Raw genomic sequence first — 25,408 nt, 5'->3', positions numbered from 1 at the left:
GGAAACTTTGTAGTTAAGCGCACTCATGTTGGAGTAGTATTGTGATTGCTTTACCCCTATGAGCATCAGCTAGATCCAATGAGTGTTAAGTGTTCCATTTATTCACATGAGAGATGGTTTTTTCAAATGGGTTTGCAAGCTTTGGGTTTAACCATGGAGGAAACTCTATAGTTAAGTGCGCTCAGGCTGGAGTAGTACTAAGATGGGTGACCTCCCAAGAAGTCTTGTTGCTTCAACCTTCTGAGCATCACCTAGATCAAATGAGTGCTAAGTGTTCCATTTATTCTCATGAGAGATGGATTCGTGTTGAATCACTACTCATGAAACATGGGTCAATGAGTTTAACTCAAAATCACACAATTAAATCCTAATAGAAATATCACAATTTGACTTGCTATCAAAATTATCTCCTACTTATCAATTGATGACCTTAAGGGGCTTTCTAATGAATGGTTCATAAGGCACAACACTTGGTGAAGGTTTTTCAAATGGGGTTGCAAGCTTTGGGTTTAACCATGGAGGAAACTTTGTAGTCAGGCATGCTCAGGGTGGAGTAGTATTGGGATGGGTAACCTCCCAAGAAGTCGTAGTGCTTCACCCTTGTGAGCATCACCTAGATCCAATGAGTTCTGAGTGTTCCATTTATTCTCATGAGAGATATATTCATGTTGAATCACTACTCATGAAACATGGTTCAATGAGTTTAACTCAAAATGACATAGTTAAATCTTGATAGCAATATCACAATTTGACTTGCTATGGAAATTATCTCCTACTTATCAAATGATGAGCTTAAGGGGATTTATAATGAATGGTTCATAGGGCACAACAGTTGGTGAAGGTTTTGCAAATGGGGTTGCAAGTCTTGGGTTTAACCATGGAGGAAACTCTATAGTTAAGTGCACTTAGGTTGGAGTAGTACTGGGATGGGTGACCTCCTGGGAAGTCCTAGTGCTTCACCCCTATGAGCATTACCTAGATCCAATGAGTGCTAAGTGTTCCATTTATTCTCATGAGAGATGGATTCATTTTGAATCACTACTCATGAAACATGGATCAATGAGTTTGACACAAAATCACACAATTAAATCATAATAGCAATATCACAATTTGAATTGCTATGGAAATTATCTCCTACTTATCAATTGATGAGCTTAAGGGGATTTCTAATGAATAGTTCATGAGGCACACCATTTGGTGAAGGTTTTGCAAATGGGGTTGCAAACTTTGGGTTTACCCATGGAGGAAACTCTGTAGTTAAGTGTGCTTAGGCTGGAGTAGTACTTGGATGGGTCACCTCCTAGGAATTCATATTTCTTGAACCCTATGAAGATCTCCTAGATCCAATGAGTGCTAAGTATTCCATTTATTCTCATGAGAGATGGATACATGGGTCAATGAGTTTGCTTGAAAATCACATAGCTAAATCTTGATAGCAATATCACAATTTGACTTGCTATGGAAATTATCTCCTACTTATCTATTAATGATGTTAAGTGGCTTTCTAATAAATGATTTATAAGGCACAACACTTGGTGAAGGTTTTTCAAATGGGGTTGCAAGATTTAGGTTTAACCATGGAGGAAACTCTATAGTCAAGCATGCTCAAGCTAGAGTAGTATTAGGATGGGTGACCTCCCAGGAAGTCCCAATGTTTCACCCCTATGAGCGTCACCTAGATCCAATGAGTGCTAAGTGTTCCATTTATTCTCATGAAAGATGGATTCATGTTGAATCACTACTCATAAAACATGGGTCAATGAGCTTGACTTAAAATCACACAATTAAATCCTAATAGCAATATCATAAATATGGATTATATATATATACCTTGAGTTTCTCCACAAGTTAGCCTTTGAGGTTAAGTATCCTCTACTAAAGTATGCATATTGGCTCCAAAGAAATGTAGCCATCCACAACCTATAATGAATAGTGACCCAAACATGAGAAATATCATGGGATATACTCTCAAGTAAAGATATATGTAAAACATCATGTATACAAGAGATGCTAGGTGGAAAGGAAAGTTGATAAGAAATGGGTCCAATTCTATCTAGGATCTCAAATGGTCCAAAAAGCTATGGTTCCAACTTATACCCCTTCCCATATTTGATCAATTTTTTTTGTGGCCTCATGGTCAAGAAGAGCTTGCTATCAAATGCAAATTATTTATCAATTCTTTATGCATTTGCATACTTCTTTTGCCTAACTTGTGATGTCACTAAGAGTTCCTTAATTCTTTGTACCTATCCCTCCATTTTTTGAAGCATCTCTAAATTCAAAATCACCCTATCCTATAATCGATCCCAACTCAATGAAGCACAACAAGGAGGACCATACAAGGCCTGAAAATGTCTCATACCAATCAAGTTATGAAATCCATTATTATAGGAAAACACTACCAGATAGAATTAGTCCTCCTAGAAGCTCTATCATTATATGATATACATCTTAAGAATATCTTCCAAGACCTAGTTCACCCTCTCTATCAATCTATTAGTCTTAGGTGATAGGTTGAAATAAAGTTTAATAGTGTACCTAGAGCTTATTGTAGTGGTATTTGGAGCTCTAATATAAGTATTGGATCTCTATCCAAGATAATGTTCTTGGGTATCCCATGAATTTGGATTATATCCTTAATGAATATCTTGTCTATAGTGCTAGTTTTGTAAGAAGATTGAATACTGTAGAAGTGAGCTACCTTACTCAGTCTTTCCATAATTGTCATGATAACATGATGTCTCCAAGGTGTAAAAGTAAGTACAACTATGAAATCCATTGATATTATATCACATTCCAATTCTTCTATAATGTGAGGGTGTAGGAGGCCTTTTAGATGTTGATTTATATTTTTAGACTCTAACACTCCAAGCATCTAACAAATTTTTTTTATATATCCTTCTCCATACTAGCCCAAAAGTATAGCTATCACAAATCTAAGTACATCTTCTTAAAACATGGGTAAGATAAGGAGGGTGTAGTATGTGCCTCTAGTGGAATCAAATTTATGAGTTCCTGTGGAACATATATCCTTCTTTGATGTCTCAAAATCCCATCTTCTTCCATGTAGTAACTAGTGAATCTCCTTTTAAGGGTTACTCCTGACTCAACTACTTTCTTGACTTTCTGATACCACCTATCAAAAGGAAATCCCTATAGGATCTAACTTTGAATACTAACACTAAGAATAACGGAGAATACTTCATGTCTTCTTCTACTCAGAGAATATGCTACTATACTATCTTTCCCTTAAATATATTTCACATCAAAGTCATACTCACATAAAATTTATGTTCATCTTCATTGTCTAGAATTGAGGTTAGGTTGAGTGAAGATATATTGAATACCATTGTGATCTATATGAAATTTAAACTTATGTCCAAGGATAAAATGTATCCATGTTGTCAAAGCATGAACTATCAATACAAGCTCTAAGTCATGAGTGGGATAGTTGAGTTCATGATCCTTATGTTTTTTTATCTCATAACAAATCACTTGACCTTCCTATATGAAAATTACCCCTATGCCCTTCGATGAAGTATATGTACATATTATAAATTTTCCTGATGGATTGAGCATTGGCAAAATTGGGGAAATGGTAAATTTTTTTTAAGGTATTGAAATGCTCCTTCACACTTTTTTGACCAAACACACTTCTTTCCCTTCCATTGAAGAGATGTGATTGGGTGAACAATTTTGGAGAAACCCATTAAAAATATTTGGTAATACCCAATAAATTCCATGAAACTTATGATTTAGAGACATTAGTAAGAGTTTTCCAATCAACTATTGCTTGAATCTTAGTAGAATCTACCGAAATTCATTCGCCAAAGATTACGTGTCCCAAGTATTTAACCTCTATCTAGAAAAATTCAAACTTCTCCAAATTTTCATAAAGTTGGTTCTTTCTAAGAAATTAAAGTACTTATCTAATGTATTGTTCATATTTTCAATAGTTTTATAATATACAAGTATACGATCTAGAAAAACTATGACAAATCTAAGTATTTTATGAACACTCTATTAATCAAGTTCATAAACATTGAGGGTGCATTTTTTAGTCTAAATGATACTACTATGATTTCATAGTGGCCATATCAAGTTTGAAATTTTGTTTGGTAAATATATGCCTCATGTATCCTAAGTTGATAATATCCTAATTTCAAATCAATCTTAGAAAATATTTTATTCCCTTCCATCTAATCAAACAAATCATCAATTCTAGGCAGTGAGAATTGGTTCTTAATGGTGACTTTGTTGAGTTGTTTGTAATGAATGCATAACCCAAGTGATTCATGCTTCTTCACAAATATTACTTATGCTCCCCAATGGGATATATTGGGCCTTATAAATCCTTTCTCTAAGATCTCCTCCCACTAAATCCTCAATTTAACTAATTCTTGAGTGGTCATTTGATAAGGTTCTTCAAATATGGGCTCTTCTCTTGAAAAAAAGTCAATGTGGAAATCAATGTCCCCTTTTGGAGGCATCCCTTGAATTTCCTTAGGGAATATAGCTATTTTAGTAAGGGATGATTGAAAAGTTTTTCTTCCCCTAGTTTCTCCTAAAGGTCATTTAATATCATTGTAAAGAATTTGTTAGAGTAAATAATTAATTGTTAATTATTTATTCTATTTACTTAAGCTTACTTACGTAAATGCATTTATTAATTAGTTGTAGTCTAGAAGTTAGTCATAAGTTTTTGACAATACGAGAGTTTTTTATCTCCTAAGTCATACTTATCCTCTCACTTTGTTCGAAGACTTTCCACCTCAAGTGGATGTATGCTTAGTTGTCACGCTTATCTCCTAGTATCTTCTAGCTTATTTTGGAAGATTCCTAGAGCCCTTTATATTTGGGCTCCCTCATTGTATTTTCACAACACATCAAGACATTCTTATTGTAAATACATATTTTCTTGTGTTTGCATATTTTCTCTCTCATGTCCATTTAGGGTATTTCCCTTGCTCCACTCTCTTCCTTCCTTGGCTTCTCTTTGACAGGTTTTCACATGTAGGTGATCTTGGGCATCTTTAGAGTTGGATTTCATCAACTCCAACATGGTATCAGAGCCTCCCTACTACTGCTTCGTTGAATGATTTTTGAAGCCGTGATTTGAAGTCACAAACCCTAGTTTGTTTGTGCATTTTTTTTTTCAAATTAGGGGGTCAACAATTTTTTAGAGCAATTTTAGCCCAAACAGATGCTACCATTGGATCCAGAAGGCACTTTTCAACTAGGATCCATATAAAATCGTCAATTTTGGAGACAGGGCTCCAAGAGGATAAATTTTTTAGTTGTAAGAGGTTTTCGTACAGTCATATGGACAAATTTGCAAAAAAAAAAATTCTTTTTTTTTTTTTTGGGCTATTTGCCAGCATGCCACTCTGCAGCCACCACCGCAACCTCGCCAGCACACAACTTGTGCAGCCATGCCATCGTAGCACCGCCACCACCAGTGGGCCAGCTACTAGCCATCGCGATAGGGTGGCACCCCCAGCTCACACCACCTCCACCTACCAAGCTCCTCCTGCATCCTCTGCTTAGCCTCTATGCTCAGCCTCTACCAATTATTTTTGCTCATGCTCTATCAGCGACACCAGTGCCCACATGGATCTACACAATCATATTTTTGAGCAACTGCTAGGCAGTCTGCTGGTGACACATGGCAGGTCTGCCATGTGGCACTTTTCCACATGGCACTTGCCATGTCAGCCTAATTGCCACATGACATCCACATGGCACTACCACATGGAATTCTTTTTTTTCACTAACAGCTGAATGGCCATCAATTTTAATGTCGTAGATTAATGACATCATCCTGCATCAGCACCTCCTTGCACCTCTCCTAGGTCCTTTTGACCTATCTTTAGTTTTTTGGCCATAACTTAAGGATACAAAGGTATTTTTCCAATCCAAAAGAAGTATTGGAAAGCTGGTTCTAAGATGGATACATTGGTGTAGGTATTTTTAGGTTTTGATGCATTTTTATTACCCATTTTTTTAGTTGAAGTCTAAAGTTCTATTTTTGACTCTGGCAAGCATATCTTTTACGTCCCATGTCAGTTTTTTGAAAACTTTATATTTCTAGAAAGCTAGTTTTGTCACCTTTTTAGAAATGTGGTCATTTTTTTTAGTTTTTAGCCCATGCTCTTTCTATCATATTTTTGGATTTTTCACTATATGGTGGCTATCTTGAGTGTTTTAGGCCCGAGGATCATTTTCTTGGCATGGTTTCCTTTGTTTTAGGTTGTACTATGTTTTTTTGTAGCTTTTTTTCTATTTTGATCATTGTAGCTATCATTTTGAAGCACTTTTATGTATCACACTAAGATAAAGTGCCACTTTTGCATTTTGGGGGTCATGAACGTTGTTTTTGAGTCAGTTGTACATGCACTATTTTTATAAAGCACCATGGGGGGGATAGTTGTTTGTTGTTTTAGGTATTCTCCCTTTATCAAGTGATTTTTCCTTCCATGACATTAGCCCCATGTAGCATTAGTGTGACTGTGTCTTTGTGGGTGTCTGTACCTCTTCCTCTCTCATCGTTCCTGGTTTGTCTACAGGAGACTTTGGCCCACCTTCTTAGTTTCCTATCATTTCACCCCATCTACATTAAGGGGGGGTTATTTTTTTGTTCTAATGCATCTATAGTTTGATGGTTTGTTAGTGTGAGCTATGTATTCAGTGGTTGATCCTATATACAAGGCGATTGCAATGGCTGGCTACCTATGCATTTCAGTGAGATGGATCATCTACCATATAGACACACTTGGTTCATGCCTTCTTCTTCCTTGGAGGTTCTTCAAATCACAATTTTCTTCCTGATGGTAGAGTTTTTGAGGCTTCTTCATGCTTTAGTGATGCTCTTCATGATCACTTCTTATTCCAGTTTTACGGGACATTTCCCTAGTTGGAGGCTTCTTTAGTTATTCACTAGGTTCTTACCTCTTTTTGGGGGAGGGTTTTTCCCATGTGGTTTTCTCTCTTTCCCCATTTATAGAAGTTGCATGTCTTTGCATTGTACATGGGTACCTAAAATGGCCTCATTGCCAGGACGCATTCTATATTTCATCTTAGTTTTGTGAGCTTAATGCATTTCCCTAAGTTACACTTAAGGGGGGGTGTTACAATAAATAATTAATTGTTAATTATTTATTCTATTTACTTAAGCTTACTTAGGTAAATGCATTTATTAATTAGTTGTAGTCTAGAAGTTAGTCATAAGTTATTGACAATATAGGAGTTTATTCTCTCCTAAGTCATACTTATCCTCTCACTTTGTTTGAGGACTTTCCACCTCAAGTGGATGTATGCTTAGTTGTCACACTTATCTCTTAGAATCTTCTAGCTTGTTCTAGAAAATTTCTAGGGCTCTTTATATTCAGGCTCCCTCATTGTATTTTCACAGCACATCACGACATTCTTATTGTAAATACATATTTTCTTGTGTTTGCATATTTTCTCTCTCATGTCCATTTAGGGTTTTTCCCTTGCTCCACGCTCTTCCTTCCTTGGCTTCTCTTTGATAGGTTTTTGCATGCAGGTGATCTTGGGCATCTTCAGAGTTGGATTTCATCAACTCCAACAAAATTGACATCCTTTTCTCATACTTCTCTTTAACTACATAGATATTATTAATAATAGTGGTACTCACCTTCGCACTCCCACAATATTATTTTCATCACCTAAGTCATCCTTGCTAATAATTTCCTTTTTTTGGTAGTCTATGTTGAATTCATGTGCATCTAACCAATCCATGCCTAAAGTTATGCCATAAGATACCAAAGGAATAACTTGAAGGTATACCTTTGTAGAGAATGGTCCTAGGTTTACCTCAAACCTTTTTACTATCATATTTGTTGATTTTTTTCCCATAAATCTAGTTATACTTTCCACTTATCACCTTTCCCATTTTCCTCAAGCCCACATAATTCTACTAAAGTAGGAAAAATGGATGAATCAATTGCTCTTAAATCAAATAAGATGGAAATTGTTTTCCTTCTTTAACAAAATTGAGGCTTCAACAACTTTCCATTGATAATATATTTGGTATACTTCTTGTTGGAATACAAGATATATAGGATGTTGAGAGAGGGGGTGGGGGAGTGAATCAATATCCTCAAAAACTCTTACCCTTTAGGGTAATTAATATTTACTTTTCTTCCTCTCTTACTTATTAAACACTAAACATATACCAGTTTACTTGTAAATGAAAATAATACAACTAATTCAACATATACCAATTATAAATACATAAGCTCATGAAATATAATATAAAATACATTCATTTGGTATCACAAAAAACCTTGGTCAAAGGGAAAACTATGATGGTGATGGTATCCAAAAATCCATTATTGTTGCAGTAAGTGGGTTCCTTGTTAGGGCTGCAAAGTTTTGTCACTTCTAGTGACTTACTCAATTAGGAATATATTATTAATATTTGGAACAATATATCTTTTACAAGGATTTAACAACAACCTTCAAGTGTGTCCTCAGTTAAGAGATTTGCATACAAGACTATTAAGTCCACCCTTTTAAAGGATTTGGAAAACTACTATAGTGATCAAAAAGTAGAAGCAAATGATTTATATAGTAGAAACTTTCTTGATTAGATCCCTCAAAAACTTCTAAATTGTGCTTGGCATGTCCTTAAATAGTTTTCTTTTTCCTTTTTTTTTGTCTTACCTAATTAGCATTTTGAGACTTTCCAAAATTGATCTCTAATCATAATCAATGGTTAGAATCATTTTTCATTCCATTCATCTTTCATCCTTTATCATTAATGGTTCATCAAGCCTTGTAATCATCATCAATCAATTCACATTCTTCAAGAAAAATATTTCAAATCTTTTCTTTGATGAATGTAAACCATTTTTTATTCTTCATATGATCATGTCACATCAGATTTTATGCTAGCTCAAACCTTGATATAGCCTTTGTATTACTCAATAAATACAATGTTCTTATATACTAACACTTAGTATAATCTTTGCTCAGTGTCCTATATGTAACTTATTAGTATTTGTCTCTGAATAGATGTGTAGGCACTTTCATAAGTACTAAATTAGGGTATGATAGTAAGACTCATTTAGCTCCTCCTCCATTTGTTGTGAATATGTTGGCTTAGTTACAATTTTGGCACTAATTCGCAATATGATTCCTTGCATGAATAACATTCTCCTTCTTTAATAGTAGTGGCAAAAACACTATGTACAAAATAACTTGATCTTTTCATAAACCCCCCCTATACATATACTTCCTTGATATAAGTGGTTTTTTCAAAATTGGTTTTGTTTGTAGTATATATAATTTATCTCCTTATAACTCTAAAATACTTTTTTTTTTTTAAATTATATATAAATATATTATCCCCCTTATTTTTGACACTTATGTCAAAATGGCTTAAGACATGAAAAAGAATTGTTGTGGGTGTAATAAATAATGATCAAGAAAAGGCTAATGGTGCATCTTCAATATTTCCATCATGCTATCCCAAATGTTTTTATCAAGTAAATTTCCTTAGTTGCAATTGGAAATTGTGATGCTAGGTCTGTCATATGATCAACTATTGATAAGCTCAAGGAAAAAAACAACTTCTCTCACAATTTGGAGATGCATCTTTATGACCTCAAGATGTGGTAACAATAAAGCTTGAATTTTATTGATCTTGGTCATTATGTTTCTTTCTTCTTTTATACATTCATGGTGTAAACATAAAAAGTATCTTATTTGGGAATAGTGTATAGAAGATGTACTTTGGTTAGCATTCAATTCTTTTGCACTTGCCTTCATATTATCATTGACCTTTTTGAATTTTTTCTTCAATCTACTTGTAATAAATGGTATGTCACACAACTTCAGAAAGAATAAAGAAACAATTTGTTCAATTCTCTCCAACTTGGTAATAGAAGTAGATAGTGCTATTTGCTTTATTGCAATATTAGTGGGACTTTCTCCAATACTTTATTTTCAAATTTATTTTCATTTCTCGATATAAAAACAATGAATGTGTATCTATGTATGGATCATTTATATTTTCAAAAATTTGTACCATTTGACCTGATATGGGGCCTTCTAATTTTGAACAATGTTTGGAACAACTTCTAGCAAAATATCTTTTGTCTGATGTAATACTTTCTTTTGTTTGTGTTCTCTTCTTAATCTTTATTGCTTCTTCTTTCCCTCACATGGTTAGGTATAGATTTCCATGTGTTCATCATCTAATGAATTTTGATCCTAGTTTGGTATGATAATTTTCTCCTCTAATGTCACTAGGTTTGACCTTTGTGTTTGTGAATCCTTCTTTCTCTTTAGCTTCTTTCTTTTACTAGTGCTTGTGGAAATAGTTTGTGCTCAAATTTTTCATTGTAGCTCCAAATTGTTTTTGGTTCTCCTTCCTTGTTTAAATGTTCTATAGTAGCTATGTAAATTGGTGGAACAAATGGTACTAGTACCATAATTGGTAAGTGACTTTCTACATCTTCTTTATATGGTTTCTTGCTCTTAGAGTTTTCGTCTACAAAAACATTTGATCAATGAAAAAAATTGAAAATAGAATTAGAAAAGTAACTCCTCTTGTATTGTATTCCTTGGAAATAATGAATTAACCTTTCCCAATTATTCCCTCACTCAAATTTCTATGTTCTGATGCTTCATTACATATAGCAGAAATGTCTATATTGTGCTCCATGGAGTGCCCTCTAGCTTGAGCATATGTTTAGTGTATGTTTTCTCATCTCCAGTACTTTTTCCTCCTTGTCCCCCTTGTGCTTGTTGAGCCTGTTGCTCAATTTCTACATTATTTTTTGTCACTCAGTACTCATAGTAGTATCTGCTAACATCTATACTGAACCAATAGAAATATCACTCATAAGTTATTCTACTAGCTTGGGAAATGCCTCATTGAATTATTTGATCAATGAAAGGGATGTGTGCATGTGTAGGCTACATAGTGTACTTTCCCTAATGTTTAGTTTAGTTACTAATGTGATACCTTCATATTATTTTAATTTTTTTGCAAGGTCCTCTTTAGGTATATCTTTAATAATAATGGTATCTTGTTTCCAAATAATATCTCTGACCATTTCATGCACCGAGTTTGCAATGTCCTATAGAGTAATAGTATGAAACTCATCATCTTGATTATCAAGTGCAACATTGTAATCACTTCCAAGATTATAAACATTAATTATTTCTATTGGAGTTTAAAACTACTGAACAACAAAATGCTCAATATCAAAGTGGTAATACTCACACAACCTAAGGATCAACTACTTCCTATTAACAATTACATGTGCAAACCACTTGGACCCAACATCAACAAAACCAAAGATGGTTTTCTACTCTTTAGGCTTTGCAAAACCAAGGTGGGTATACCTAGGGATGATTTAGGTACTAACTGATGTATGAGAATTATATTAGTTTCATTTTGATTTTCATATTTTATCTCCTAACACATACATACTTCATCCAATTCTTTAATATTTTCAAATCTATATAATCCCTCACAAGAAGATCTGGTCATAAATCTCTTAGGGTTCACAAATATTTCTAGAAATAGTAGCTACCCAAAACTCAAAAACCAAATATAAATAAGTGGTGACCAGTATTTGTAATCTTGAACAAAATAGGATAAAAATGAATTTGATTTTATAATTGATTTGACATGTAGTGAAAGAATTTACCCTTACTCACTTTTGACTTATGTGACCAGTGCCTTATACATTGGGCAAACCATTGACTATTGGTAGGAGATCCAATTCAAATAACTTGTAGATGAATCTATCAATTCTAATCACCCATTCCCATTCTTATGAATTATCCATTTCATAAACTCACAAACTCTACTAGTCTACTAAAGTGTTTACTTAATCCTTTGAATTAAAAGCAACAACAGAACTAGTATACAACCCATCCAGATTGCATTCAATCAATTAAAATTTATTCAAATGACCTCAAAGTAAAAAAACTCATAAATAGGAGACAAAAATTGTTGACACAAATCTGGTGCAAATACCCTTTTGTATTATCCTTTTAGATGACTCATACAATAACCAATAGAAATTCAATGAGAAGCCTAGAATATTTTGTTGATTCTGTCATTTCTATATATTATCAAAGAGTACAAGTTTGACAATGAACTCAACACATCTACATGCAACTGGACCAACTGTACCCTTTTTGAACAAAAACAAAAATTATACAACTTTTGGTCCCTTCTCTAGCCTTGGAATCTCACTTATATAGTGTAAGATGCAACAAACTTTAGGCATAGAGAAATTGATAGGTGTCCTTTTGCAAAAGATATCTACTTTTTACCTAACAAGAAAAGACAAAGATTTATGTAATAAAAGGTAATACATCATGATATTCTCTTGGTATGCCCCTCTTCTGTTACATCTTCAAATACTACAAATCCCATGATTTTTCTTTATTTATTTTGATTCCTCAGCATATGTAGCTACTATACTAGCTAATGATGAGTCTTCTTATAATGCTTGCAAATCAATTTTCACCTGTGGGTTTTCACTATCTTCACCTTGAACTGACAAAACTACTTTTACCCTTGATTGGTCTTCTTTCATGTCCAAATTCTATGCCTCTGAGCCTATAGCTAGAACTAATTGGTAACCTTTATCTTCCCCATCTTTTGGATCTGGTGCTATTGTGTCAATAATCTACACCTTGTCCTCCTACACCTCATCATTATCTATTTCAACCTCCTCAAAATGTTCTCTAGAAGAAATATTTATCATCCATGTGTTAAAAAGTGTATCATCTGGCCAGTTGAGTTGCAAAATATCACTTTGTTTTCCAAGTACATACTTAGCCTCCTTATCAATACTAACAAATTCTTGTTTCAAAGAATCAAGGAATAACTAGACTTTCACCAATTATTTTGTTGAAGTGGCCCACCAAGCATGTCCTATTTCATTGATAACCTAATTCAGTCTCAAATAGAATAGGTCATCCAATTCCTTGGCCCACTCGTCCTTATTCTTTAATTTATTCTTTCTATCTAAAGCATGAGGAAACAAATCAAATTTATGATTCTTGTACTTACTTGGATAAGAAACAACCTTTAGTTGCAATGCAACCCTTCTATTATCAAAATTTGACAAATCATTAGCAATATCATATGTGTTTTCAATATGGTCATGGGAAGACTTTATAATAGAATAACATAAAAAGGTAATTTCTTTCTTTCTCTTTCCCCAATTATTAACAATAGGCTTCAGAGCCTCATCATGGGCTTTGAATTCTTCCCATATACTTTTTACCTTTTCCAACTGATCATAAAATAATGGCCATTTAATTTTATCTACTAGATACATTAGAACCTTTCTTAGTTTATCTTCATATTGTACATTTAGCTCTACATGTAGTGCCCATAATTTTCTTTTTTCCTCTTCAAAATCCTCAGTAGTGTAGTATTGTAGCCTTTGTGGTATATCTGGTAGTTCTATAAGTGGAGTGGATTTAAAAGGCTCCATTGAAGGGTAGGGATATGTTATTCTTGGCCTAGTAGACCTTCTCATTACCTTATTTTCTAACTCAATCCTCTTCTGGACTTCTTTATTGTATGCTTCCAAAATTGTTTCATATTTACTTTACAATTCAAACATGGCCTTCTCTTCCTTTTTAGTAGTTGCCAAAACAAAATTAGATGTTCCTACATTCATGTGTGATGCTTGTATGTGGGAAGTATCAACTACTCTTCTCACAATAATATTATGCATCAATCCACATTCATCTGGTTGTGATGATGTAGCTCATGATCCTTTCCTTAATGGCCAAATGACTAAGGTAGCATGATCTTCACTGAATGCAATGCCTTGAAATTCCTTCTTATTTTGGTCTTTCAAATCCAACTTATTAGAAATAGAATTAAAAACCAAAGCATCAGCTATGTCCCAATTTGCTAGCAACAAAATGTTTGATGCTTTTACCATTTGTCTTCCCTCCTCAAGGCTTATATTTTGAAATTCTTTCATTATTTCCTACTTTTCCTAATTTTGCAAGGTAGTTTCATCCATGTCTGGATGTTTTGTTCTCAACTTATTACACCTGTCTTTGAATTTTCTCATATTGGCCCTCCATGCAAATTGGTGGAAAGCTCTAGATTTAACAAAACTATCATCTGATAAAAATTGATGACTAGCTTTCTCTATTACAGGGTCTAATTCCCTACCTCTATAATCTGCCACTGTCAATTGAAGGCTTGGCATAGGAGGCTCTTGAGGGTGTCCCTCATCCAATTTTTCTTGTGTAATAAACACACCTCCTTGTGACCCTATTTGCTCAATCTGCTCTCTAGTGAGCTGCTCCTCTCAAATCCACAAAGGGTATTGAGTAGGTGAGTACTCCTCAGCATGAGGACCCTATTCTTTTATTACTCTCTTTCTCTTGGGAGAAGGCTCATCAGGTCTCTCTTCTAGGACAACACTAGTGGATCCCATTATTTGTTTGCTCTTATCCACAGTGGTCTTTTTACTTTGAATTATGGTATAGCCTGGCCTCTTTTGAATAGTTAGATGACCAGCTCCTACATTAGGAGTGAAATTCAACCTCCTCATGACCTCTCTAGCCTTATCTAGATATGAATCAATAAAAAATTGTTTCTTCTCATTCATGGCTTCCATTATCTTAGGGAAAGTGTTCATGAGCTTATTTATTTTATCTGCCTCTGAAGTAGCATTATCTAGAGGACTATAATCCTTATCAAAACAATGAATGAATTCCAAAACCCTGGAGTAAACTCTCCATTTTCCTTTTTGGTTTCCTATTACTACAATGAGAACTCATTTCTTATGATGTACTATGGATAATATGAATCATGTTTTACCTTTCCCAATTTAATTCTATGCCTTAAGGTAAAATTATAAAATCCCTTAGTATTACAAAAATGGGGATGGGAAATAGCCATTTTGTATTGAGCCAAGATTTTATGTAAAAAGAGCTAACCCCCTTTAGTCATTACAAATTGATGGGACATAGTACAAGTAGGGAAAATTGACCTCAATTGCCTTTTTGACAAATGAGTTTCTTCCAATCCTCCTAACTGCCACAAAACTTTAGCCATTCCAACCTTTAAAGGTACTTGGTAAGGCAACACATGAGGGCTTCCTTTAAAACCATAAACTCTAATAATGATAGAAATAGAGCATGGGATGATATCTCCCCAATTGTGTGAAACTTTCAAACTACTAGGGTTGTCCATAGGCCTAATGAGACTCATTAGTGCCTTAGGGACTCTAGGATTGTCACTCAATATGAGGTAGCTCAACTTGGAAGTAAAATACCTATCAAACTTAAAAAACTAGCATTCTCTGCATCCTAGGTCATATCTGCACTCCATAACTAGACTAGCAGTGCTTCTCCATCTTGCTCTTTGTTCAATTCCATTTCTTTACCAAAATATGTCATTCCCTTAAACAAAAACATATGCATCAATAAAGAATAATGGCCAAAAGTCTTCTCCACTTTCCCTTTTACAATTCCTACTAGGATAGTATGAATTTCTTCTACTAAATAGGAGGCAAAATAAAAAAAAACATCCACACCAAAAGAAGAAATCTAAACCATCATGTACATAAGGCTAATGGGCATGAAATTCTGTTTGTCCTCACCAAAAACTCAACATAGAGTCCTATATATTTCTACAACCCTAGAAGTGAAAAAATCTTTCTTGAAAGGTTCCCTAGAAACTAGTATGATTACTAGAAATTTTACAATCATGCCAATATGTGCCCTCAATGCACCTCCCCTAATCACATCCTTCTTTGGTATATACTCCTTTTTTAATTCATGTAAATTAATAGGCACATGATAATCTGTCAAAGGCTCTAGATGAAATACCTCTCTAATCTTCTCAAGACTGATCATAACCAGAGGCACACCATCAATTCTTCTTACTACTCTAATGGCTTGGTCATAATTCTTGGAAATGGCTTCAAGAAAATCATAATCCATGAAGACACTTTGAACTACTAATTTCCCTGAATCAAATTTCCAAACATTAGCATGCAGGGCAAAAAAATTCCTCTCTGAAAACCATTTCTTAAACAAAGCAAGACCAATTTGAGAAGTTATTACATCTGTAACCTAGTTCCCCTTATCATACAGGCCATCTACAACTTTTAGCCTAGGGTTTAAGGAAGTTAATTTTTGAACCTACATAGTCTCAATGGTGGATTCTGGGAGTAACTCTAGCAAATCATCATGAACGTTTCTATCCATATAACTCACTTGCCCAGAAAACACTTTCTTTGGAGGCTTCTTGACTATAATTTGCAAAAATTAAAAAGCTGTAGAGATTATTGTATATATGAATTTACTTGATCTCTACTTGTTTTCTCTGTAATTTTGCAATTATCTTATGAACACTGGGGAAATTGTTTCACCTTTCACTCAAACTTGACACAACATTCTCAGTAATCTTTGCCTACTCAGAAAGCTTGAAATTATGTTCATGTAAGATGAAAATGGTGCAATATTTTACAATATACTCTATTTTTCCTTGCACTCAAAGCCTTCACACCTCATAAATGAATTATAAGGAAAAAAATAGAGTGTCATCACCTTACTTTTTAAAATTTGCATTGTTGATCTAAGAAAAATCCTATAAACTAGGAATGAAAATAGAGATGAGTTGTCTTATCCTTGACATGCTGGCAATCAAACCAATGAAAAGTCTCCATATATGCCTCTCTTTCACAGTTGACATTTGAAATTGGACCCACTTTTCTTCACGTGTTGCTATGTCACTATTTTGCTATGCATAAAGAGTGAACACATCACCTATGTTAGATAGTGATATCTATTGATCTTACCTTGATCGAGTGGAGGAAGAATCATTCATTTTCTCAATACAAAATGGTGGGTCTAGTATCCATTAGCTTTTCTCGCTATGTTGCTACCATTAAACTTTGAGCACTTCTCCATAGTGACCATGCGATAGCTGTAGATCTTATTTGATCTAATGGAAAGGAACTTGCACTTAAACCATATAAATTGTGCAATTCATTATAATGACTCGAAAATGATCCTTGATTTTCCTTTGATCCAACAATTATCATTGTTCATCTATGATCTAACCTAGAGGTGGGTCCACTTTCCTAATGATGTAAAACTATCTTGACATGCTAGCATATATACTACTATTTTAATCCTTATGGTGACATCATGTCTTCTAAAGCCCATCGCATTTCTTATTTTTAGGTGAGTTGCTACATCACCATCGACAAAGCATGAAGCATTTCTAGTCATGACATAGTGACCTCTGATGGATTCAAAGTTTCCAATAATATGTTCTTAGTAGGATACCACCACATCCTAGGAAGATGAAGCACTTTTGACACAACATTCATTGGGTCCCAGCTATTGGAATAGTTATTACATTATGATATTGTAACAAGTCACTATGTCATTACCGACAAAAGCCACTAACTTTCTAGTCATCACATAGTGACTTTTGATGATCCATTAAAATTTGGTGCTAGGGAAAAACTTAAACATGGTAACAATAATTAATATGACTAACACAAAAATAATAGCACACTTTCCAAAATATCTTTCTTGTGATCTTCATAATCACCACCCATTTCAAAAGAGCATTATCCTTTATATTATTCGGCCAATCGCTATGTCACTACTACTGAGGCACAATGATTTTTTGGTCTTGACATAGTGACCTCTGGTGAGAACTGCATTTTGATGATAGACAAAAGATGACATGTCAATCATAATCATACCAATTAGTACCACTATCAAAATAGTGAATGTGTACATTTATGATATTACATGGGAATTATACAATCACCATCAATTTTAAAAGTTTCCACTTTCTTCATTTTCTAGTTAGTCACTACATCGCTACTGGTAGGGTGCATAGATTTTCTAGTCATGACATGGTGACTCGCCATAAAATTTGAGTTCTAGTGACACCACTTGCAACTTGCTCGATGTGTGTCTTCTCTGACACTAACAACTTGGTCATGAATTAAATGGATGAATCCCTTGCAAGATAACACACCTTTCTAGTGTTGGCTTTCACTTTATGATATTGTAACTCAACTTTTTGGCAATTGCTATGTCACGATAGTAAACAACCTTGCACTTTGTTATAACAACGACGTGACAGCCATGGATCTAACCAAGATTAGATGGTGAGAAAGACTTTAAAAAAGGTACTTAGCATGACTTGAAAATTAAGTGGGAAAGGAAAATTCACTCTTTTAAAAGATTTCAGTCTAGAATAAATTCAAAAGGAACAAAACCTAAGGTTTAACAAAGATGTTTCAAAAGGTATAAAAATTGCAAGACCCAAAAACCAAAAACCCTAGCCTCTAACAATGGACTCAAATATGATTTTTTATACCTACGTTAGGAAAAGATTTATCATGTAAAAAATTAAACCGACAGTTTCAAGTGGATCTTTGATGTTATACACTTGTCTCCATATCATCTTAGAATCTTCATCAACTAACTTCAAGTTACTATATAGAACATAAATGACTCTATGATTTTGAACAAATATGTTTTATATTTCTCCAATGCTTCACTCATGTCTTCTAGTCTAAAATTAGGCATAATATTAGAAAATTCTCTTTCTCTCATTTCCTTTTTAGTTTTGAGTGCATATTTCCACCAACTATTAATTCCATTATATAATTTATTAGGTATTTGATCTCCTATTTCTGGTGGTGCATACTTGAATTTGGTCATCATGATAGTTACAGCATCTTTAATTTCCTTTTTGTCCTTATCATTCATCTTTTCATACTTGTAATATTTGAAAGTTTCAAGACCACTACTTTCACTAAGGGCATGTATAATCTCATCTATAGTCTTAAGCCTTGGAAATGTAATAGCTCAATTATTTCTTACCTCATCTAATTCAGTTTGTTCACTGTCCTCTTCTTCCTCCTCTTCATATTCTTTTAGAATTAGTTTTCTTCTTATTTGAGCTGGTCTCTTTATATTTTTTCTTGAGGACTCAGAGGCTTTCTTCCTCTTCTATTTTTTCTTTGTTTATGACTATAGGGGCTTGGCTATCCTTGTTTCCCTTCTTCAATGGTGGAGTAGTAGTTTGTGCTACATGGGTGCTTGATCTTGTGTTTTTTGGACTTATTGGTGTTGCCAAAGGTCTCTTATTGCATTTCTTGGATTGTGGCTTGGAAATAACAATTGCTTTGCTTCTATCTTCTTTTTTAGTAGCATCTTCTCCTTTAGCTTCAATAATTTATAGAGGTTCATTATCATCCCCCTTACTAAATGCACTTTCCAATTTCTTCATTATCTTCTTTCCCTTCCTTTATATATTAGGTATAATAAGATTCATTGAAATCTTCTTCTTTTCCATTTCATATACTTTGAAATCGGGAGCACTTGGGTTAACTAGTTCATTAAGTAATGCTTCAATTACCTTAGTGGCATACTCTATGTTAATCTCATAATCTAAGGGTTCAAGCCATGCAACCCTAGGTTTGGTATCCTTCACAATATTATTGTCTATATCAACCAAAAAATAACAATCATCATGATATTATTCAATTAGTCACAAAGGAATCTTGAATCTCTGATTCATTCTCTCTTTAAATTTCTCAAAGTACTCATTTATGATATTATCAAAGTTATTCTTGATTATTTGAATATAATCATTAATCTAATAGATAATTGGATAATTTTTTCTCAAATTGATAGGTCCAATGTTAGGAAAATAGTTTTGCATATAAAAGAAAATACATACCAATAGAAAACCATATTTTCATGTGTTAGACCATGCTAGTCTGATTGTTTTCATATTGTCAATAAGTTGGTACAATCATATCTCAACAAGATTGTAGCTATGATTTTCCTTCACGATTTTGTAGGCTAGGTCAACAACCATACAAGGTCCATTTTTTGGTCAACTTGATTTAAATATCTTGTAGGCAACATCATATACACCAAATTTAAGTTCTAGGTCTTTGATTTGAGTAAACTTTAAACATATGTTGTCCCATTGTGCCTTGAAATTTTCTACAATTTCATTCTTTTAGGTTGTATGAAAGGTTTTAACCTTCTTGGTCATAGAATAACATGTTACCATATGAATTACATCTCTAGTTATTGGAACAGGTTCATACAACCATTATTTTATGTCATGTACATAGCTCAATGGAACACAGATCTAATTATATTTAATTTTTTTAGGAAAATGTGAGGCATATGTTAAACCTTCTTGTCTAAATATTTGAATTTATCTCTCATTTTTTCATTTTCATACAATCATTCATATATCTCTCTTAGCTTGAAAGCACAAACTTCACCAATTTTGCAGTGATAAAATGAATAGACATCATTTACCAACAAAGCCTTATGTGGCATCAAAGATAAGGTACCAACCTTGTCAAATTTCATAGCAATCTTAGGGTGAAACTTGTAGTTGGGTTCCTCACACACTTCATTCATAATCAACTTGAATGAGATTTTCTTTGAAATATTCCTGATAGATATTGAGCTTGAGGCCAATATCACAATTTAGGGTTTCAATAAACACAACTCTTCACACTTCACTCCTTTCTTGGTAAATTCCTTTTCACACTTAAATTTCGGTTGAGTTCCTCATGCACAAATCTCAGATTTCACCAACTCTTCACAAATTACTAAAGTTCACTCTATGCGATTTTAATGCAAGGTAAACAAAATAAATTGAATTTTCTTGTTAAGTATGCAAAAAATTACTTTTGGTAGCACATTAGCACATAATAAATATCATGTACCCCATAATCATCCTTCATTAATGAACTTGGTTACTACTTGCAACTTAACTATGTCTCATTCCTTCATCGGCTCATTTAATACTAAGATGTCACTATACAACTTGGTAACCATGCTAACTCACTCTTACAACATTATTCACTTAGTTAGCACTAAGCCTTTAATTACTAACCCACATAGTGAATAATGCTCAGTTCTCATACTTTGCAAATGGTCCTTGTGCATCATGTAATATGTTGATATGAACTTCCTTTCATTGCACTCTCAAAATTGTTGTAAGATATATCAATAATATTACAATTCCTTGCCTCCTCATATGATTTAGTTAGAGGTGGAGGTTTCACCTAATCTGTTGGATAAGATGTCACCACTTGATGTCTCATTCTCTTTTGTATTCCTTTTCCACTTCTTGTTTATTTTTTCATGAATTTCATCCACATTCACATTTTCTTTAGCTTTAGAATATTCCTCATTGGATGTTGATACTTGGTTCCTACAAGTCCTTCTTAGATGAATGACCTTGTGATAGTGATAACATGTCATTCCAAAATTCCTCTAATTACCAAATCTTCCTCCAAAAAGTAATATCATGAAATTTGCAAACATATGACCATATTTTCCACATGTATTACATGAATACCATGCATTGTATTCCTAGTTGATTGTGTCACTTTTCTTTATTGGTTTCCAGTTAGACTTCATTTATGATCTGCAATCTTGAGACTTGTGTACAAAATTAGTGTAAGTATAATAATACCCATTGAATACATACTTCTTAGATGTCTAAATAAACTTGGATATAAACTCAAATGCTTGATGTCCATACTTATTACAATGATAACAATAACCATCAAACTTGGGAGTAACATTTCTCTTACCATTTTTACTCCTGCATACATTTGTTATGTGTTCATTCTTTCCATAATGATAACAAGTTGGTTTCTTTGGCTTTGGATTAGTGTCCATATTTCTTTTCTTGGATTTCTTTGACGATTAACCTTACTCAGTAGTAGAGTGCTTGGTATAGCCTAAGACTATTGTATCTCTTAGTCATCTTTATCCTTTGATTTGTTCATCCAATAACTTGATACTTTCTTGTGATCTTTTCATTCTCTTAATTAGTTCTTTCTCATATTTCAATTCATGCTTTAGCCTTTAATTTTTAGTCCTTAATTCAACAATTTATTCCATATTCCTACCAATTTCATGATTTACACTAAGTAGAAGGTTTTTCATGTCAAAGTGATTATGTTTCAATCTTGAGATCTCTTCATCTTTTGCTTCCAGTCTTGTAGCAAGCTTTCTCTTATCTTATATTGTCATATTCTTATCATCTTTAGCTTTTCTTTTCTGCTGCATCAATTTATAGTACCTCATAGAATCAGCTTCAGGTTCCTTTTTTAGTACTTTACTTGCTAGGTAAGGTTATGGTTTTTATCCAATAGATCAACTATAGAGTCATCAAATTCATCAATCATATCTCTATTCAATATTTCTTCAATTACTTGTTCTTGATAGGTTGTCATATTGGTTTGTTGGGCAATTTCCTTCCTCCTATTCAATGATAGCTTCAGGTTGTTTTTTAATTTACTGATTTGACTCAAGGCCATCTGTAACTCCAATATATAATTTTCAATAGTCATATATAGACTATACTGCACCATGATGTGGTTCTTTACTCTTAGGTGGTAAGACCTTAAATAAGAGAGTTGGGCTCTGATATCAATTGTTGGAATACTATATAGACAGGATGTTGTGAGGGGGGTTCATCAGTATCCTCTAACACTCTTACCCTTTAACATAATTAGTATTCACTTTTCTTCCTTTGTTACTTAGTAAACACTAAAAATATACCAATTTACTTCTAATTTAAATTAATACAGTTAATTCAACATATACCAATTATAAACACATAAGATTATGAAACATAACATATAACATAGTCATTTGGTAGTGCAAAAATCCTTCGTCATAGGGAAAAATGTAGTAGGGATAGTACCCACAAATCGATCACTTTTTTAATAAGATGGTGTTTTTTCAGGGCTACAAAGTTTTTTCACTTCTAGTGACTTACTTAGTTAGGAATATACAACAATATCTATAAGGATCTACCTTTTATAAGGATTTTACAAGTACAAAAACTTCAAGTGTGTCCTCAGTTAAGAAATTTATATACAAGACTATTAAGTCCACCCTTTTAAAGTATTTGGTAACATACTAGAGTAATTAGAACATAGTAGCAAATAATTTGTATAGTAGAAACTTACTTTCTTAACTAGATCTCTCTTCTACTGACTAATTATCACCTTCCTATGATAGATCTACAATTCCTTCCTATAATGTATTTTTTAATGATCTCTACCCTCTGTATAGAACTTTGATTTCTCTTTATCACTTCAATACTTCATGCAACAACATCCACTTAGTCACCTAACCATCAACAACTTCTAAACTATGCTTGATATGTCCGTAAATAGTTTTCCTTTTCCTTTTCATTGTCTAACCTAATTAGGTTTTTGGAACTTTCTAGAATTGATCTTTGATCATAATCAATAGTTAGAATTATTTACCATTCTATTCCTCTTTCATCCTTTATCATTTTTTATTCTTCAAGCTTTGTAATCATCATCAACCGATTTACATTCTTGAAGAAAATTATTTCAAAGCTTTTCCTCGATTAGTGTTAACCATTTTTCCTACACGGTATGATTGTGTCACACCATATTTTGTGCTAGTTCAAAATTTGATATAGCCTTTGTAATACTTGGTAAAAATAGTGTTCTTACATATTGACACTCGGTCTAATCTTTTCTCAGTGTCCTCTACGTAGCATGGTAGTCTCTATCCCCTCAATATTATCATCTACTCAGTAGATGTGTAGAAACTTTGGTAAGTATTAAGCTCAAGTATAATAGTAAGACTCATTTAGCTCCTCCATTGCTTGGGTAATATATTAGCTTGGTTACAATTTTGATAATAATTGGATATATGATTCCTTATAGGAATAACAAGTCTACGACTACAAATATATGATGTGAGTGGCCTGAATCTCCTATTATGAGTTCAAAAACATCTTATTTATGAGTGAAGGTTTGATTTTCCTTTTGTGGACGGTTTTTTTCATAATGTCCTTTATTCCCACAAGAGAAACATCTAGTTTTCCCCCATAACTTCAAGTAGGTGGAGAATTTGAGTATTGAATACTACCTTTGCTAAAAGTTAATGAATACTAAGGTTACCAAGAGTTGTATTTATAGTTAGTTCTATCATTCAAATGCTTCCCTTTTCTATTATTGAAATTTTTCTTTTTTTGGAAGTTTTGGCCTCCTTTGGAGGATGTGATCTCTTTAGACCCTGAGGTTCCTTGGTTGTTTTTTTTTTGGTTCTAAGTTTCTTGGCTTCATATATGACCATTGATTTCTATTACAACATTCCTTTCAACCAAGAATGCCTTAGCTATTGTATCCCTTAGAGTTTATGGTTTAAAAATTGCTACAACTTCTAATATTTGATCATTGAGGCCTTTGATGAAATGTTGTAATAATATTGATCCATCTTCTTTTTACCCTACGAAAGGTTTTTGAGCTCATACAATTTCCTCTCATATTCATCTACCATTATACTCCTCTATTTGAGTTGGCAAAATTCTTTAGCTCTACCATGTCTCCATTTATCAAAGAGGTGTTTATCTTTGAAGGACTCTAAGTATAGTAATTTTCCTTAGGGAAAAATTCACCCAAGAACTAAGAACTCAAACAAAAGCACAATTGTAGACCAAAAAGAGAGAGTATGATCAGAATGACGATATATTCATTCAATATGCATTGAGAGTACACTGGGAGTGCCTATCTATAAAGGCCTTTGAGATACATCTAGAATGCCTTAGAATTAGCTACATGATAAGTCATACAACTAGGCACATGTCTACCAGATATGGGTTATCCTCCATTAAGCATGGAAGTAAGTGCGATGATGAGAGGATAATCCTACAAGGGTGTAACACACAAATTAGTGTTGTAGACAAAATGTGCTAAAAAAGGGAGTGTGAATAACTATGTTGTCTACATGAAAACTTAGTGAATGATGCAAACTCTAGTGTTGTAGACACCATGTGCTGAAATAAAGTTGTGTACTTCTATGTTGTCAACATGACAACTCAAAAAGGTGCACAAACTCCTAAGTGTCTCACAAAATAAAATAATAAAATAATGCATTAACCTAAGTAAAATTAAGTGTAAGTGATAAATATTTATTTACACCAACACTAAGAAATGTCGTCTATACCTATTTGAAGTCTCTCTTCTCCTTAGGGCCACCAATTGGATGCATTCTTCCTTAGGTGCATTATAGCACACCTTGCCTTTACATTTCTATTAAAAACATGTGTGGTGAAACATATTTCCAAGTCAAAAATCCAAGTGCCAGTTATTAAACCTCCTTTATTCTCATAGGACTTTAGGTATTTGTAGTCTTAGTAAGTCCTTTTTTTGGGTTGCAATAGGTATTTGTTATTCTTCTACAACTCTTCTTCTAGTGCTTCTTTCTCATTCTGTATGGATCCTTGAATAAGAATGGTCAAGTTCCTCATGATTCATCCTATTTTGAATTTGATATAGGCTTTGCATCATCTATTCAATTAACC

The sequence above is a fragment of the Cupressus sempervirens genome, chromosome 4, assembly GCF_028749045.1.
Source record: "Cupressus sempervirens isolate cs-2001-9-10 chromosome 4, ASM2874904v1, whole genome shotgun sequence".
Lineage (NCBI taxonomy): Eukaryota > Viridiplantae > Streptophyta > Pinopsida > Cupressales > Cupressaceae > Cupressus > Cupressus sempervirens.
This window is presented reverse-complemented; position numbering follows the sequence as displayed.